The 16,115-nt window shown below is 36.8% G+C and overlaps 1 long non-coding RNA gene and 1 other non-coding gene across 3 annotated transcripts in view; one reads left to right on the top strand and one right to left on the bottom strand.

The window, feature by feature from the left end:
* Positions 1-16,115, bottom strand: part of LOC138848664 (uncharacterized) — a 133,828-nt gene that overhangs the window by 11,850 nt on the left and 105,863 nt on the right. The window lies entirely within an intron of this gene.
* Positions 10,262-10,368, top strand: LOC138848855 (U6 spliceosomal RNA). The gene has a single exon (XR_011387001.1). It is a non-coding gene; the product is annotated as a U6 spliceosomal RNA (small nuclear RNA).

Raw genomic sequence — 16,115 nt, 5'->3', positions numbered from 1 at the left:
CTATCCCTATGAGGTTATATAATCCCAGAATTCTTCCACATCTCAATAAGATAGTATATAACAGTCTGCAAATAGCAGATCATTGATATTTTCATGGCTTGGTTAGGTGACTATTTGTTCTGTGTTTAGGACAATAATGACACCACACAAGGGTATCACTGAATCTTCCCCCTATACATGTGCCACAAAACTTAAAATCGGTACAAACTCCCATTTTATAGAGATTACAGCTGAGTTACAGGTAGTTTAACTGCCTGGCTATGTATGTGGCAGAAGAATACATCAAACCTTTATTTTCTGATTCAGTGGGTAACTTCCTTATCTTCAAACTGTGGAGCCTCAAGTGATAAGCTCAGCTTGTTTGCAGGTTGATGCTTCTTTGTAAGTACCTAAATCTATGTCCTTGGCCATTATGTGGTCACATAGAGTAGCTCTAATAGCTAAAACAACATAGTTGAGTTCCAGACTCTTCAGATTAAAAAATAAAAAGAAGAAAAACAGATAAAATAGATGGAATCATTCAAAAAGCTAAAATGTAGATAACTGAATGCCAGAAAAACAGCAACAATCCACCATTTAACCAGTAGATGAAGTAAGAGTATAAAATACACACCTCTGTTCCTAACGCTCTACAGGCACCCCTCACATCTAACCCTTTCCCTTGGCTAGTTTTCCTAATGACTCCTATTCCTGTTATACTCATACTGCCTTTTCAACCCTCAAAACATCCATCTCCAGATGTAGAGTTACATAATCTACCTCTTTAGAGAATGTCAGACAACTCAGAGAATTCAGTAATCCCATGTAAGAGAAAATACATCTCCCTATTTTTTCCCCATTATTACACCAGTTTTTCCCTTTGTATATCCTCATGGGGAAATGGCTAAAATTTTCTAACCTGCTGGGCATTACAACTGATTTGTCCATATCATTTGCCAATTTTCTATTACTCTTTTAAGATTACGAAGCCATTTATGGTTAACAAGTGATATTTCCAAATACTTAAACTTCTAAGAGAAGTTGCTTATTTTTATATCAGGTGTAGAATTTATTTAAAAAGTTGTCTCCCCTGCCCCCAGTTCACATGGTTATGAGGGATGGCCAATTCAAACAGAGGGAAAAAGGTGACACCTCTTAGGACTTGGACCAGGCCGGTCAGGGGCAGAGTTCAGTGTTGCTGATGGGCATTTGGAGAGTGACATCCAAAGAATGGAGCAATTATCCCCAACCAATGGGGAAGAGTTGCACATTTAGTAGATGCAGTAGGCAAAGCTAACTGTCTGGGTAATTAAGTTAATAAATGCAACATAGATACACCTGTTAAGTTATAATGTTTACAAATAAAATATAAAAATCTAAAATTATACATAACTAAATGTTTCACTGACTTTCATGATAACTTGAAGGTTGTGGACTCTCTCAGATAAAAAAGCAAGACAGTTAAAATCTAAACTTGAAGGTTGTGGACTCTCTCAGATAAAAAAGCAAGACAGTTAAAATCTAAACTCAGGAATATATTTTGAAAAGATGATATGCAAAGAAATAATGTCATTAATAAGTAATGTGCCCTTGAAAACAAATAAAAAAAGTACTAACACAACAATAGACAAATGGACTATGAACATGAGCAAATGTTTTAAATGAGGAAATATAAATATAATATGGCTAATAAACATATGAAAGAGTGTTTAACTTCTCCTGAAAATAAGGAAAATGCATATTAAAATATGCAGATACTCTATTTGCTATCAAATTGTTTCAAGGTTGGTGATAGTGCAGTGAGGCAGACTTTTTCAAATGCTTCTATTAGGAGAATAAAATAACACAATATTCCTTGTAAATCAATTTGGCTCTGTGTTTCAAGATCATTAAACATACTTCTGTTTTGCCAAATGACTCCATTTCTCAGAATGTATATTAAGGAAAAACTGTTTAGATGTTTAAAAAGATGCTCAATATATCTATAATAATGAAAAATAAAATGGAAACAGTCTACATATCAAATAGCAGAAGATGGTCACCATTTCAGAATGTAATAGTTCATCTTCCCAAAGAATAATACAGAGATGAGAAAAATGGTTATGCTAAAATAGTGAATTATCAAAAAACAAAAACAAACAAAAAATGACTTCTTTTTTTAGCTATGTCAAATAAAAAGTGATTTTTATTAATATTTTTAATATTTTTAAAGTAACATGGAAAAAAAGCTAATGGAAATACAAGTCAGCAAAATACACAATTTTGACTCTGTGTGCCAATGCAAAAGGAAATTGGTGTTGATCTATTTATTTATTGTTAATGCAATAAACAGAAATGGCAGAGCTAAAACTCCTGTGCCCAGTCCTAGTTGGACAGACTCCACCAGGTCCTTTCCTTCCATCTTTTTGGTTAACAGAACTTTCTAAATGCAACTTCATACTTACTGAGTAAACACATAATGCTGTTATGTGTGCATCAGTTTCTTCATCAGTAAAAGTGGGGTAATACTAGTACTTCGCTTACTGAATATATTAAGATCATGCCTTTAAATTGTTCATCCTAGTACTGAGCACACCAAATCAATCACTATCAGCTAACTATGGTTATATAACTCCCTAGGAATGGAAATTTTCTTGGCATCAAATTCCAGTACCAATAACCAGTACTATCAGAAGTTCTCCAGGTAAACCTGACATTTTTATCTGCTATATGAACTCATCAGAATCATTTGCAGAATTATCATTTAGTTCCTTTCACACCAGGCACTGCTCCTTTGTTAAGATCAATAAGTTGCTCAAATTAGTGCCAACCTACAGTTTTTAATTTAGTTTTGTAGGGTGCTATTTCAAGCCTTCCATATTTGCAAACTCAGGTCTGTTACCACTCAAATATGAATAACAGCTTGATATCTGTCATTAGGACAAGAAATTTTCCCCTTATACTTACACTGCTTACAATGCAAGTGACTGAATTCCCAAGTCACTATTGGATGTAGACTCTGTTACAAACATTCTTTATCACAACAGTTTCCAACCCTGCTTCTTTTTTTGTTTTGTTTTGTTTTTTTAACTTTTATTTAATGAATATAAATTTCCAAAGTACAGCTTATGGATTACAATGGCTTCCCCCCTCCATAACTTCCCTCCCACCCGCAACCCTCGCCTTTCCCTCTCCCTCCCCCTTCCATTCACATCAAGATTCATTTTCAATTATCTTTATATACAGAAGATCAGTTTAGCATATATTAAGTAAAGATTTCAACAGTTTGCACCCACATAGAAACACAAAGTGAAAAATACTGTTTGAGTAACAGTTATAGCATTAAATCACAATGTACAGCACACTAAGGACAGAGATCCTACATGAGGAGTAAGTGCACAGTGACTCCTGTTGTTGACTTAACAAATTGACACTCTTGTTTATGGCCTCAGTAATCACCCTAGGCTCTTGTCATGAGCTGCCAAGGCTATGGAAGCCTTTTGAGTTCACCAACTCTGATCATATTTAGACAAGGTCATAGTCAAAGTGGAAGTTCTCTCCTCCCTTCAGAGAAAGGTACCTCCCTCTTTGATGACCTATTCTTTTCACTGGGATCTCACTCACGGAGATCTTTCATGTAGGGTTCTTTTTTATTTATTTATTTTATTTTTTTTTTGCCAGAGTGTTTTGAAAAAAACTATTAGCAATGGTCAAGGAAAAAATGGTGGTTTTTGTTTGTTTTTTCTTTGGTTAAAAAGTTAATACAAATACTTCGGGGAACTTGGTTATTATGTTACGAACTTTTTAAATGCAGAGGAAATACAGCAAATGTACAGACTTGACAAATGCAATGCAATCTGTTCTGTAGAGAATAAGTTGCATGTTTACACATGACTAAAATGTTGAATCTAGTTATCTGTAGAAAGTACTATATGCCCATAACCTTTGATAATTATATTGTGATTCATCTGTCTGGAACAAGGGCTATGTAAGATTCACATAATTGGGAAATAAATCGAAAATACAAGAGTCAAGTATAGATGACTCATTCATGAGCCTGCCTAAGAATGCACAGCCAACCAAGCCCCCATCAGCCCTACAGTTCAAATGGCACATTTGTATGGATAAGAAAAAGGCAATGCTTGTTCCTTTTGACATTGCACAACCATCTGAGGAAAATACACATTGGTTGTAAGTACAGAAGCAAACCATGCCCCTAGAATTGTAGTGTACAACTGGCACAACTACACTGCAACCCTGGACCATGTGACCATAGTGAGTCAGATTTCTGTCATGCTTCTGTGCCCCACACTCCCTTGTTCTCCTTAGTGGTATATGGGAAGTCCATACATGGAGGAGTAGGAAGTGTGATGCCTGAGCACATGGAGTGCTTTGGAGATCCGGTGATGGCAGGATATCATGGGCCTGTGGTAAACAGAACTGAAGCTGCGATTCAGAACTTGGCAATTAGAATGCACACTTCCAATAATCAATTTAGAAGAAGGAGCAGTGTAGTGGCCCAGTAATTTAAAGTATAGCTTGCATAACTGGTATCCCATGCTACAGCGCTGGGTGGAATCCCAGCTACTACTTTCCATCCGTCTTCCTACTAACATAACAGGAAAGGCAGAAGCATATGGCCCACATACTTGGGTCCCAGACACCCATGTTGGAGATTCAGGTAGAGTTCCTGGCTCGTGGCTTCAGCCTGGCCCAGACCTGGCTATTGCAGACACTTGTGAAGTGAAGCAGTGTATGGGAGATGCCTCTCTCTCTCCCATCCCCTTCCCCTCTCTGTTACTCTGCCTTTCCAAACATCTTATAATTAAATGAAGAAGAATAGTTTTGTGCTGAAAAAAAAAATTGGTACCTGGGAAACTGTTCTTCATTGCACCTTTCCCTGATAAGGGAACAGAGAAGAGCCAAGTCCTCACATATTTTGGGAGCTGAGAATAAGCCAAGAGAAAAGAGGCTGACAAATGGTCCATAGTTAAAAATCTGAATCAAAAGTTCCCATTCCCCAAACATTCCTAGATGCCCCCAGGGAGCCACTTTCTGGTATTTCCTGTGTAGCTCTCCTTGATCTTGGTAAATACAGCCACAGAGCTAAGTATTTCAGTTTTAAGCAAGGGAGATAGGAGACTCCATTTCAGTGCACACAATTTGACCATGATTGAGAGTATGTTGATTGTGCCCTGGTTTCTGTAGGACTCATGAATTCCTGGGCAGTGGGTTGTAAGTTTTCCTGCCAATTGACCATGTCTAATACCCAGTAATTGGGAGTAGAGAAATTCATCCCTCATCTGCTTCTTCTTGTAATAAAAACGCCAGGGTTTTGGAATTAGAGTGAAAACATGTACTGGTGCTAGTTTCATAAATAAAAAGTTAGAAGAAAGTCAATGCTAGAAACTCTCTCTGTGAGCATTGCTGGGCCGCTTGTACTTTTTTCCCTTACTCTATTTCATGGATTCAGAAATCAAAGGGTACCAGATGAAAAACTTTCTTTGGTCTGGATATTCACCTGTTAGCACAGATCTCATCTAAAAAAAGTATTTGCACAGATCCTATTTCTTTTTCTATGCTTATTTTTGATGTAAATGACTTGCTAGCATTGAACTTCATTAACTCTAAAATATGTAAGGCTTGTCTTTTTTTTGTTTTCAACATTCAGAAGTGTTTCTTAAATTATAAAGATGTTATTCTAGCAAGACTAAAGTCACAGCATGCAGGTGATTTGGGGCACAGTCACCTACTTTCCATCATTCCTTAAACTAACACTAAATGTAAAAGCAAATGCTACTGCACATTTTCCATATACATGAAGAAGACTCTTTTTTTCCAATTGCAAAGTTTTCTATCATAATATCATTTGGGTATTACTTTTATTTCCTTTTCAAAATTTTCTCATCTCTGCTTACTTAAAACACACTTTAGAAACTTATAGGAGCACTTATTCCCTGAAGATACCTCAAAGAGAATGTTATTTTTCCAAAGCATGAAGAGAAGGCAGCATCAACAGGGGGCCTTAGATTTTAGCATAGGTTGGGGGTGGTAGGGAAATCAGGGAAATTGAGTGAACACGGAAGATGGAGAGGCTGTTGTACCATTGACACTTGTCAACACTTGGGCTTCACTTCTAATCTAACTTCAGTCCCTCCCATCTCCCACACTCTGATACAAATGACTTCCAACAGAGGAGCTCTGATGATGCAGCACTTTCTCTAAACCTCTAGGGGCTAGCATTGGCTGCCTGACTAACTGCCTGCATTCTTCAGACTAAAATCTAGTGCCTTCATGATCTTCCACTTCCAACCTATATTACTACCAATTAGAATTCGGAACAAAGCATTCTCACCAGCTGACTAGTCACTACTGGTTTTGAATACCAAGTCATCATTTTATCCTCCTGAAAGCTGTATACAGAGCAGCAGTTCCAAAAAGGAGAAATACACCAATGCACAGGGCAACCAGTTGGGTTATACAGAATCCAAAGAGATCATTCAATTTTTAGAGGCTTTCACAATATTTGACTTCTAATTCCATTATATTTTACAACACCTATGCATGCTTTAGGTGAATATGACAAGTGTCAACACCTTCTACTTTCAATCTCTTGATGCTTGTTAAAATGATGTATTGAGCATCTGTGATGTTTCAGATTCTCACTAAGCATTTACTTATTTAATGTGTATAGTGATTCAGTACAACAAGGCAGTGATTATTCTCATTTTGCAGATGAGAAAACACTGTGCTAATTAGAGTAAATGAACTATATAAGGACAATCATTATATCAACCAGGATTAAAGTTTAGGTTTGTTTTACTTCTTAGTCAAGTTGAGCTTCCTGGAAGAGGTGGTTTATACTTTAGATCAAATGGAATTCTATCAATCACTTAGTTTTCTACATTTTTTGATAACTTACTTTCAGGCTTACCACTGAAAGTTTTTTAAAATGCATTTAATTTCAATGTTGCAGCAGAAATCCACCATATTTATACTGTTTATGAAAGCACTGGCAAATTTTAGGCAGCCACAGAATACATGTAAATTGCTGTTTTATCTCCTCCTAACATTGACCCCAGTATGTACTTGGTGATTTAGGTCTCTTAAAAGCATGATGAAAAACATGCCTGGGCTCAGGTTTGCACAAGTGTTTCTGGAGATTGAGAAATATGACAATTTGGATAAGGTCATCAGGAAAGCCATTACTCAAGCAAGACCTCTGAATATTCATGCATAAAGTCTAGAACCAGGTGCCACATATGGACTAAAATCTGGCAGAGAAGGATGTTCAGTTTCTCTCCTCAAGAAATTTAAACTCTGATCTTGTTGCATCTCCCAGTGCATTCCTTCTAGCCTATACCAAACCACCAATGATGTAAATAAAACATTCAGGATTCTTGCAGAAATGTGACTCCACTATCCTTCATGTAATAATGCAGCACTTTGTAACAAGCTTTATAATGAGGCTATGAATTAAAGTGATGCATGGTTTTTCTGAGGTACAATATGCATCACAACAGCCTTTATTAACAATTTAAAACCATATAATGTGCTTTATAAGCTAATAAAGTAGCTGCCTCTAAATGATTTATCAAATATGAATAATGCATCCAGAAATAACTTACAGGAACAGGGCCAGACTCCCTTGCTCCTCTGTTAGCTGGCTTTCTCCACAGATGACAATAAAGATACATGGGAGCTGGGTTACTGAGCTTGGGCCACTCAAACCAGCAGCCCCTGTTCTACCAGGAAGCCTGAGTTCTTTCCAGAGACTTCCTGCCTAGCCTCCTGTTCCCTGAATTCCAGCCATGCTTTCTGCCTCTTTCTACTTCAGTCTCTGTATCTAGCTTTTAATCCATCCTTCTCCCATTTCAGGGACTTCCTCATTCTCTCATCATGCCTTCTTAGCTAGAAAGGTTAGGGGCTATCCAGACAATTTCCATACAGGAGCAGACCTATGTAGTAGATGAAACAGTAGACTAAGTAATCAGGGGAGAATGCTGAGGGCTTGTAGCCCAGAAGAGGATGATGTCTTATCCTTTCTCTAGACTATTAGGACAGTCACAGGAAAGTTTAAAACCTCCAAAATCCCTAAATACTACTAGATTTGTCTACTGAACACTTCCTTTTTTAAATTCTGACACTGATTATTCTAAGACTCAAAGCTTGTTAGGATATCAGTCTAGCCTTCTTGGAGGAATTTTATTTTAGAAACACATAGACATATATATAAAACTAAAAGCACAGTGGAGAAAGTACACAGCAGACTCATAGAATGGCAGATGTCCTAAACAGCACTCTGGCCTCAGAATCAGCCCTTAAGTCACTCGGATCTGGCTGAAGAGCCCGTGAGAGTGTTTTAGGCATGGAAAGCCAAGACACTCTGGGGAAAAAAAAATAACCAACCTACATGAAAGGTCTCTGCGAGTGAGATCCCAGTAGAAAGAACGGACCATCAAAGAAGGAGGTACCTTTCTCTGAAGGGAGGAGAGAAATTCCACTTTGACTATGACCTTGTCTAAATAAGATCAAAGTCAGCGAACTCAAGAGGCTTCCATAGCCTTGGAAACTCATGACTAGAGCCTAGGGAGATTACTGATGCCATAAACAAGAGTGTCAAATTGTTAAGTCAACAACAGGAGTCACTGTGTACTTACTCCTCATGTGGGATCTCTGTCCTTAATGTGTTGTCCAATGTGAATTAATGCTATAACTATACTCAAACAGTATTTTACACTTTATGTTCTGTGTGAGTGCAAACTGATGAAATCTTTACTTAATATATACTAAATCGATCTTCTGTATATAAAGAGAATTGAAAATGAATCTTGATGTGAATGGAATGGGAGATGGAGCAGGAGATGGGAGGAGTGCGGGTGGGAGGGGAAGTTATGGGGGGGGGGGAATCCATTGTAATCCATAAACTGTGCTTTGGAAAATTATATTTACTAAATAAAAGTTTAAAAAAAAGTTGCAAGGTACTATTGCTCCTATTTAACAAGGAGAACAAACTAGCTCTACAGATAATCATCAGATAGTCTTAAAAGCTGTATTTCCAAAAATTATGAACATTTGCTAGGAGAATAGAGACCCAGGATTACCACAATATCTGCCATAGAACATGAGGAGATTGAACCCAACATAGGCAAGAACACTGACGAAACATTCAGCTTTCCACAAGTTTATGAAATCTATTTGTGAGCTAATCAATAGATTAGCATCCTCAACGGCCATAGTCAAAGAATGAATATATAACACAAAAACACAATGAGCTATGTGCCACAGGCAACACGCAAGGTAGAAAAGCTGAGGCAAATCCCTCTTCACAAGTGCTTATCAGTTGTATTCTGAAAGTTGGTAATGGGCAACAAGGCGATCTCTGGCAGCAAGAAAGTAGGGGTTATGGTGGAATCTACTATATAAGAAGATTCCTTAGGAATCCAAAAAACTTAGAGCTACTCTCTAAAGTGGAGGGAGAGGTCTCCCAGCTTTCTGAAAATGGCAGATAATATTGAAAGCATGAATATCTCATTTTGTAATATCATTTCTGTTTTTAAGAAAAGTAAAATGAAAAAAAATATTTTACATCCTGAAGCCCTCAGTTTGATACCATAATAATAATATATTTATTTTATTTTATTTTATTTTATTTTGACAGGCAGAGTGGACAGTGAGAGAGAGAGACAGAGAGAAAGGTCTTCCTTTGCCGTTGGTTCACCCTCCAATGGCCGCCGCGGCCGGCCCGCTGCGGCCGGCGCACCGCGCTGATCCAATGGCAGCAGCCAGGAGCCAGGTGCTTTTCCTGGTCTCCCATGTGGGTGCAGGGCCCAAGCACTTGGGCCATCCTACACTGCATTCCCGGGCCACAGCAGAGAGCTGGACTGGAAGAGGAGCAACCGGGACTAGAACCTGGTGCCCATATGGGATGCCAGCGCTGCAGGTGGAGGATTAACCAAGTGAGCCATGGTGCTGGCCCAATGGGCCCCCTAATAATAATAATAATAATAATAATAATAAACAGATCTGGAATATCTATACTGTTTATGCTCCAAGAATTTTCAATGGAAAATCCTAATATGTCCCTCAATAATTTGAAATCAGAGTGAACCAAATCAATCTAACCTGTAATAATACCCTGATTCTGGTCATCAAAATATCAAACTCACATATCCCTTGCCCCAATACAGCCCTATCAACAGAAATGTTATATTGTTCTTTCAAATTAGAGATATTTACCTTACTATATTGTTCTTTTTTTTTTTCACAAGACAGTTGGCATTAAATAAACATTTCAAGGCATGTGGTTAGTTCAGTAACACATGCACTAAAACTGGAATGATACAAGAGATTATCATGGTACCTGCAAAAAGATTACAGAAAGATATTCATGAAATGTCACACATTTTAAAACCGAAAAGAAGGAAGTCCTTAACTGTAAGGATTGTAGTCTTGTGTGTAGAGAATCTCAAAGACTCCACAAGAATAATTAAAATAAATTAATAGTAAACAAAGAAACTGTTCAAACTAATGAATGGTTGTTTCAGTATGGTTTCAGGATGTAAGGTCAATATACAAAAACCAATAGTGGTTTCTGTGTAGCAAAAATTATATGTAGCAACATGGATTATCTTAAAAAGAAATTAACAAAACCAGCCAATTTACAACAGCAACAAAATCTGTCTATGGATAATTTAACAAAGAAAATGGATTGCATATGCTATGAAAACTATTAAACACTAGTAAAAATTTGAAAAGGACACAGAAAGAGAGAGATCCTTTTTGTTCAGGAATTGAAAGAATCAATACGGTACTAATAGCTGTATCTTCAAAGGCAATCTATGGATTCAATGTGATCTCTATCAAAATACCAATGGTGCTCTTCATAGAACTAGAAAATATAATCCTAAAATTCATAGAGCTCTATAAAAATCCGTGAATACTTACATCAATCTTGAGTAAAAGAAACAAAGACATGCATTGGCTAGGAGTCTGTTTGATAAATGATGTGGGAAAAATTGGATGTCCATGTTCAGAAGACTATAACTGGTACTCATGACTCACTATTTATAAAAATCATCCCAAAGCAATTGAAGACTTAAATATAACACCCGGAAGTATAAAATGATGGGAGGACAGCATGGGAGAAATGCTCTAAGACATTGAAATAGCAATGTTATTTTGAATAAGAACTTAAAAGCACAGGGAACAGAAACAAAAACAAATATAATTACATAAAATTAAAAAGAATCTGCACAGCAAAAGAAACAATTAACAGAATGAAAAGAAAACCTACAGTATGGGAAACATTATTTTAAACCATACATATGGTAAGGACTTAATAGCCAGGTACTCAAATCACTAGCTAAAAAACAAATAGCCTCATTTAAAAATGTGCAATAGGAATAGACATTTGATACAGCAGTGAGGATACAAATTGGGATGCCCACATCTCATTTCATTGAGAACGAGTATGAAGTTTTGCTCAGTTCTAATCCTAGCTTCCTGCAGTGTGCATCCTTGGAGGCAGCAGGTGATGGATCAAGTACTCGAATCTCTGCAAACAATGTAAGAGACCTGGATTGATTTCCTTGATCCAGGCATTCATTTAGAGAGCAAACCAGATAATGGAATATCTTTCTCTTCTTTCCCTCCATCTCTTTCATAAATGTAATAAATATGTATTTTTAAAAGTTCACGGAAATGAGATCAAAAGGCAAGAAAAATAAATTTTAAAAGGGCAACTAGATTAAAATAGGTATTTCTCATAAGAAGACATGCAAATGACCAGCATATATATGAAAGAATTTGCATGATCAGTAGTCATCAGGGAAATGCAAATGAAAAGGACAAGGAGATATCTAACTTCCTCCAGCTGGAGGGCTCTTATTAAAAAACAGAGAATTACAAGTGCTGACAAGCATGTAGGGAAAAGTGAATCCATGCACATTGTTGGAGGAAGTTTAAGTTAGTACATCCACAGTGGAAAACAGCATGGAGGTCCCTTAAAAATCAAAACTAGAACCACTCTCTGTTCCAACAACCCCAAAGAATTGAAACAGGTATGTTGAAGAGACATCTACATACCCATGTTGAATACATCACCATTTATAATAGCCAAGATATGGAATCAAACTAAATGTTAATCAACAAGTGAGTGAATAAAACAATGCTGTATACATGCATAATAGAATACTATTTAGCTGTTAAAAGGGTGAAATTCTGCAAATTATGGCAATGTATGTGATTGGCATATATAGCAAGTAGAAGATTTCAGTCACATAAAGACAAATTCTGTATGATCTCTGACCATATGTGAAATCTAAGAAAGTTAATCTCATCAATGGTGAGAGTAGAATGATGGTTACCTGAGGCTGCGGCAAGACACAGTGAGGGAGAGGTGGAAACATTTTGGTCAATCAATACTAAGTTACACTAAATAAAAGAAATAAGATCTGATGTTCTGTTGTACAGTAGAGAGATTGTATATAATAAAAATGTACCATATATTTCAAAAACGCTATCATAGGATATCAAAGTTTTTCACTACAAAGAAATGAAAGTATTAGAGAAGACTGATATGCTCACCACAATTAGAACATTAAACAGTGTAGATATGTATTGAAAGATGACATGGTATTGATCTGGGAAAGTATAGCTGGCTGATCTGGAGGTCATAGAACACAAGCCCCCACACTATGTGATTTTACACACCTACTTGTTATTCAGAACCTCCCCGTACCTAGTGACTACAGTGAAGGTGCACCTGAACACTCAGTCCCCTTCCAACCTCATAAGAGGCTGGTGATTGGGAGGAGCCTCTTGTTTCCTCAGAGGCCAGGATAGGAAGAGGCACTGAAAGTGCCCTCTTCCATGGACCTCCCCTCCCCCTCTCCTCCTTCTGGCCCACTCTACTTGCACGTGCTTTCTCACTTTTTCAATAAGCTATCACTCTGTACACCGTATATGTGCCTGTAATGAGAATGTTTCTGTAGGTGCAAGACAAGGACCTGAAATAGAAATTAAACTGCACCTCTGCCACTTCAGTACCCCATAAATATGTAAAAATTTTTGTGTCAATTACAAGATACAGCTTTGAAGCATACAATGGAGCAAGGAAATACAGTCACAGTTAAGAGGAGAAACACTCAAGAGACGGTCCAGACGGAATAAAAAGACAGGTAAATTAGAATAAGTATAATGCATCTCCATTTTTGCCCATGGTAGAATGACTTCTACTAGACAAACCTTTTTACAATAACTATAAAAGAGAAGAGCATATGGTAGCCAAATGTTATTCAAGCAGGATAAAACAGGTAGCACAAGACTCTGAACCTGACAGAATGAGAATTTATGGAATTATCTCCTTGTTCACTCAGTTCTCTGCATGGGGAAAATTTGTCAGTTTGGGCAAAACTCACATAGCTCTAGAAGAGCAAACGAATGATAGTCTGTCATAAAAGTTAAGAAGCATATATCATAGCTTGTGACAATTTAAATGGGCCAAATATATGATATTGGGGAGATAGGACTGGGAATAAAAGGATACAGAATTCATTGCACCTTGCTCCTATAAGTCTATAGTTGAGAGACAGGTGGTCTATGTTCAGGAAGTTACAAAGCAAGGCAGTGAACTAAGATTTTTAAAAAGGCCAATGAATAGAGGGAAAGAACACACTTTAGTGTGAGATCTACCCTACACTCAGCCCAAAGACAACTAAAATAAAAATTTAACATGATCCCCAGATGAGATCAAGTTTGGAGATTATGTTCCAGAAGTTAGAAAAGCTAAGGACAGTGGGAATTACGCAAATCTGAGTCAAAAAAAATGAAAAGAAGGTAATAGATATAAGTAGTTAGCTTTTATTGGCACTACTTGCTGAGGCAAGAATAAATATTTTGCACAATTGAATAGAAAAAGATTTTGTACTGAATTATTAAGAAAAAAGCTCATATGGTCATGGTAAACCAGAGTTTTGGTAAAATGTTGAATAATAAGTAAAAAAAAATGAATGTAAATATTCTTAATAAAATATTTTCAGGGGTTGGAGCTGTGGCGTAATGGGTAAAAGCCACCACCTGCAGTGCTGACATCCCATATGGATGCCAGTTCAAGTCCTGGGTGCTCTACTTCTTATCCAGGTCTCTGCTATGGCCTGGAAAAGCAGTCAAAGATGGCCCAACCCCTTGGGCCCCTGCACCCGTGTGGGAGACCTGTTAGAAACCCTTGGCTCCTGGCTTCGGATCAGCACAGCTCTGGCTGTTGTGGCCAATTGGGGAGTGAACTAGCAGATGGAAGACCTCTCTCTCTCTCTCTCTCTCTCTCTCTGACTTTCCTCTCTCTCTGTGTAACTCTGATTTTCAAATAAATAAATCTTTAAAAAAAAGATTTTCAAATACATGACACAAGTAAGTCAGCCAAATTGCAGAGTAGTCAGCTAACAATATTTTTCCCTATACAGAAACATTGGGATATAATTAGAAATGGTCAGAACCAATTCTGTCAGAACTGTAAAGCATAGGAATACAAATACATCTTCCAAGTACTAAAAACTCTTCTCACTTGTTAATTGCAATACTTCATAATAACAAAGATCTGCAATCCACCTAGATGTCCATCAATAGAAAAATGGGTAAAGAAATTGAGGCCATGCTATATGTAATAAGCCAGGCATAGAAAGACAAATACCATATTTTTTCTCTTATGTGCATGAGTATACACACAAATTTGTTGATGAATATACAGAATGTGGATGCTATATTTTGGTATATATATATATTTATATATATATATCCACTGAGTTATACTCCTAATATAAAAATATACCATGTTTCTTAATTTATGATCTTTGCCATAAATCCCACATTATGTGCTATCAATATATCTACCCTTGCTTTCACAGAAGTATATCTATGGATATAAAATGTTTATATATGAAATGAATTTAAAAAATTGTTAAAAGGCATTAAATAAGTATACTCATTGAACATTTTTACAACATTTATATTCTTTATTTTTAAAATTTTATTTAAATTATACAAGTTTCATGTATTTCATATATCCAGATATAGGAAAATAGTGGTACTTCCTACCATCCCCTCCCTCAGGCCCATGTCCCAACCCTTTTTTCTCCTCTCTCTCACATTACTACTCTTAATTTTTACAAAGATCTATTTTCAGTTTACTTAATGATTGTATAGGTAACCCTACACTAAGTAAAAGAGTTCAGCAAATAGTATGAAGAAAAAAAACCACATTTTTCCTCAGTGGAAGAGACAAGGGCTATAAATAATCATCATACCTCCAAATGTCCATTTCACTCCAATACATTACATTCTAGTTACCTCAGATCAGGGAAAATATGTAATATCTGTGTTTTGGGGACTGACCTATTTCACTAAGTACAATGGTTTCTAGTTGTGTCTATTATGTCGTAAAAGACAAGATTTCAATTTTTTTTTCTGCTGAGTGGCACTCCATAGTGAATATATACCATAATTTCTTTATCCAGTCAACAGTTGATGGAAGTCTTGGTTTATTCCATATCTTAGCTATTGTGAATTGTGCCACAATGAATATGGGGTACAGATGACTCTTTCATATGCTGATATCTTTTGGTTAGTGTAAACTTCCAGAAGTAGGATGGCTGGATCATATGATAAGTCTATATTCAGATTGCTGAGGTATCTCTATACTGTATTCCATAGCGGCTGCACCAGCTTACATTCTCACCAACAGTGGATTAGGGTACCTCTTCCCCCACATCCTCAATGGCATTTATTGTTTGTTGATTTCTGTGTGAGAGCCACTCCAACTGTAGTGAAGTGAAATGGATCAAAGACATAAATCTACGACTGGATACTATCAAATCACTAGAGAACTCGGCAAGGCATTGTCATAGGCAAAGACTCTTTGGAAATGACCCCAGAAGCACAAGCAATCAAAGCCAGCATTCACAAATGAGATTACAACAAGCTGAGAAGCCTCTGCACTGCAAAAGAAACATTCAGTAAAGTGATAAGACAACCAATAGAATGGGAGAAAATATTTGCAAACTACACAACTGATAAAGGTTTAACATCCAGAAGCTATAAAGATCTCAAGAAATTCAACAACAGGAAAACAAACAATCCAGTTAAGAAATGGGCAAAGTGCT

Source organism: Oryctolagus cuniculus, chromosome 2, assembly GCF_964237555.1.
Source record: "Oryctolagus cuniculus chromosome 2, mOryCun1.1, whole genome shotgun sequence".
Classification (NCBI taxonomy): Eukaryota; Metazoa; Chordata; class Mammalia; order Lagomorpha; family Leporidae; genus Oryctolagus; species Oryctolagus cuniculus.
This window is presented reverse-complemented; position numbering and strand designations above follow the sequence as displayed.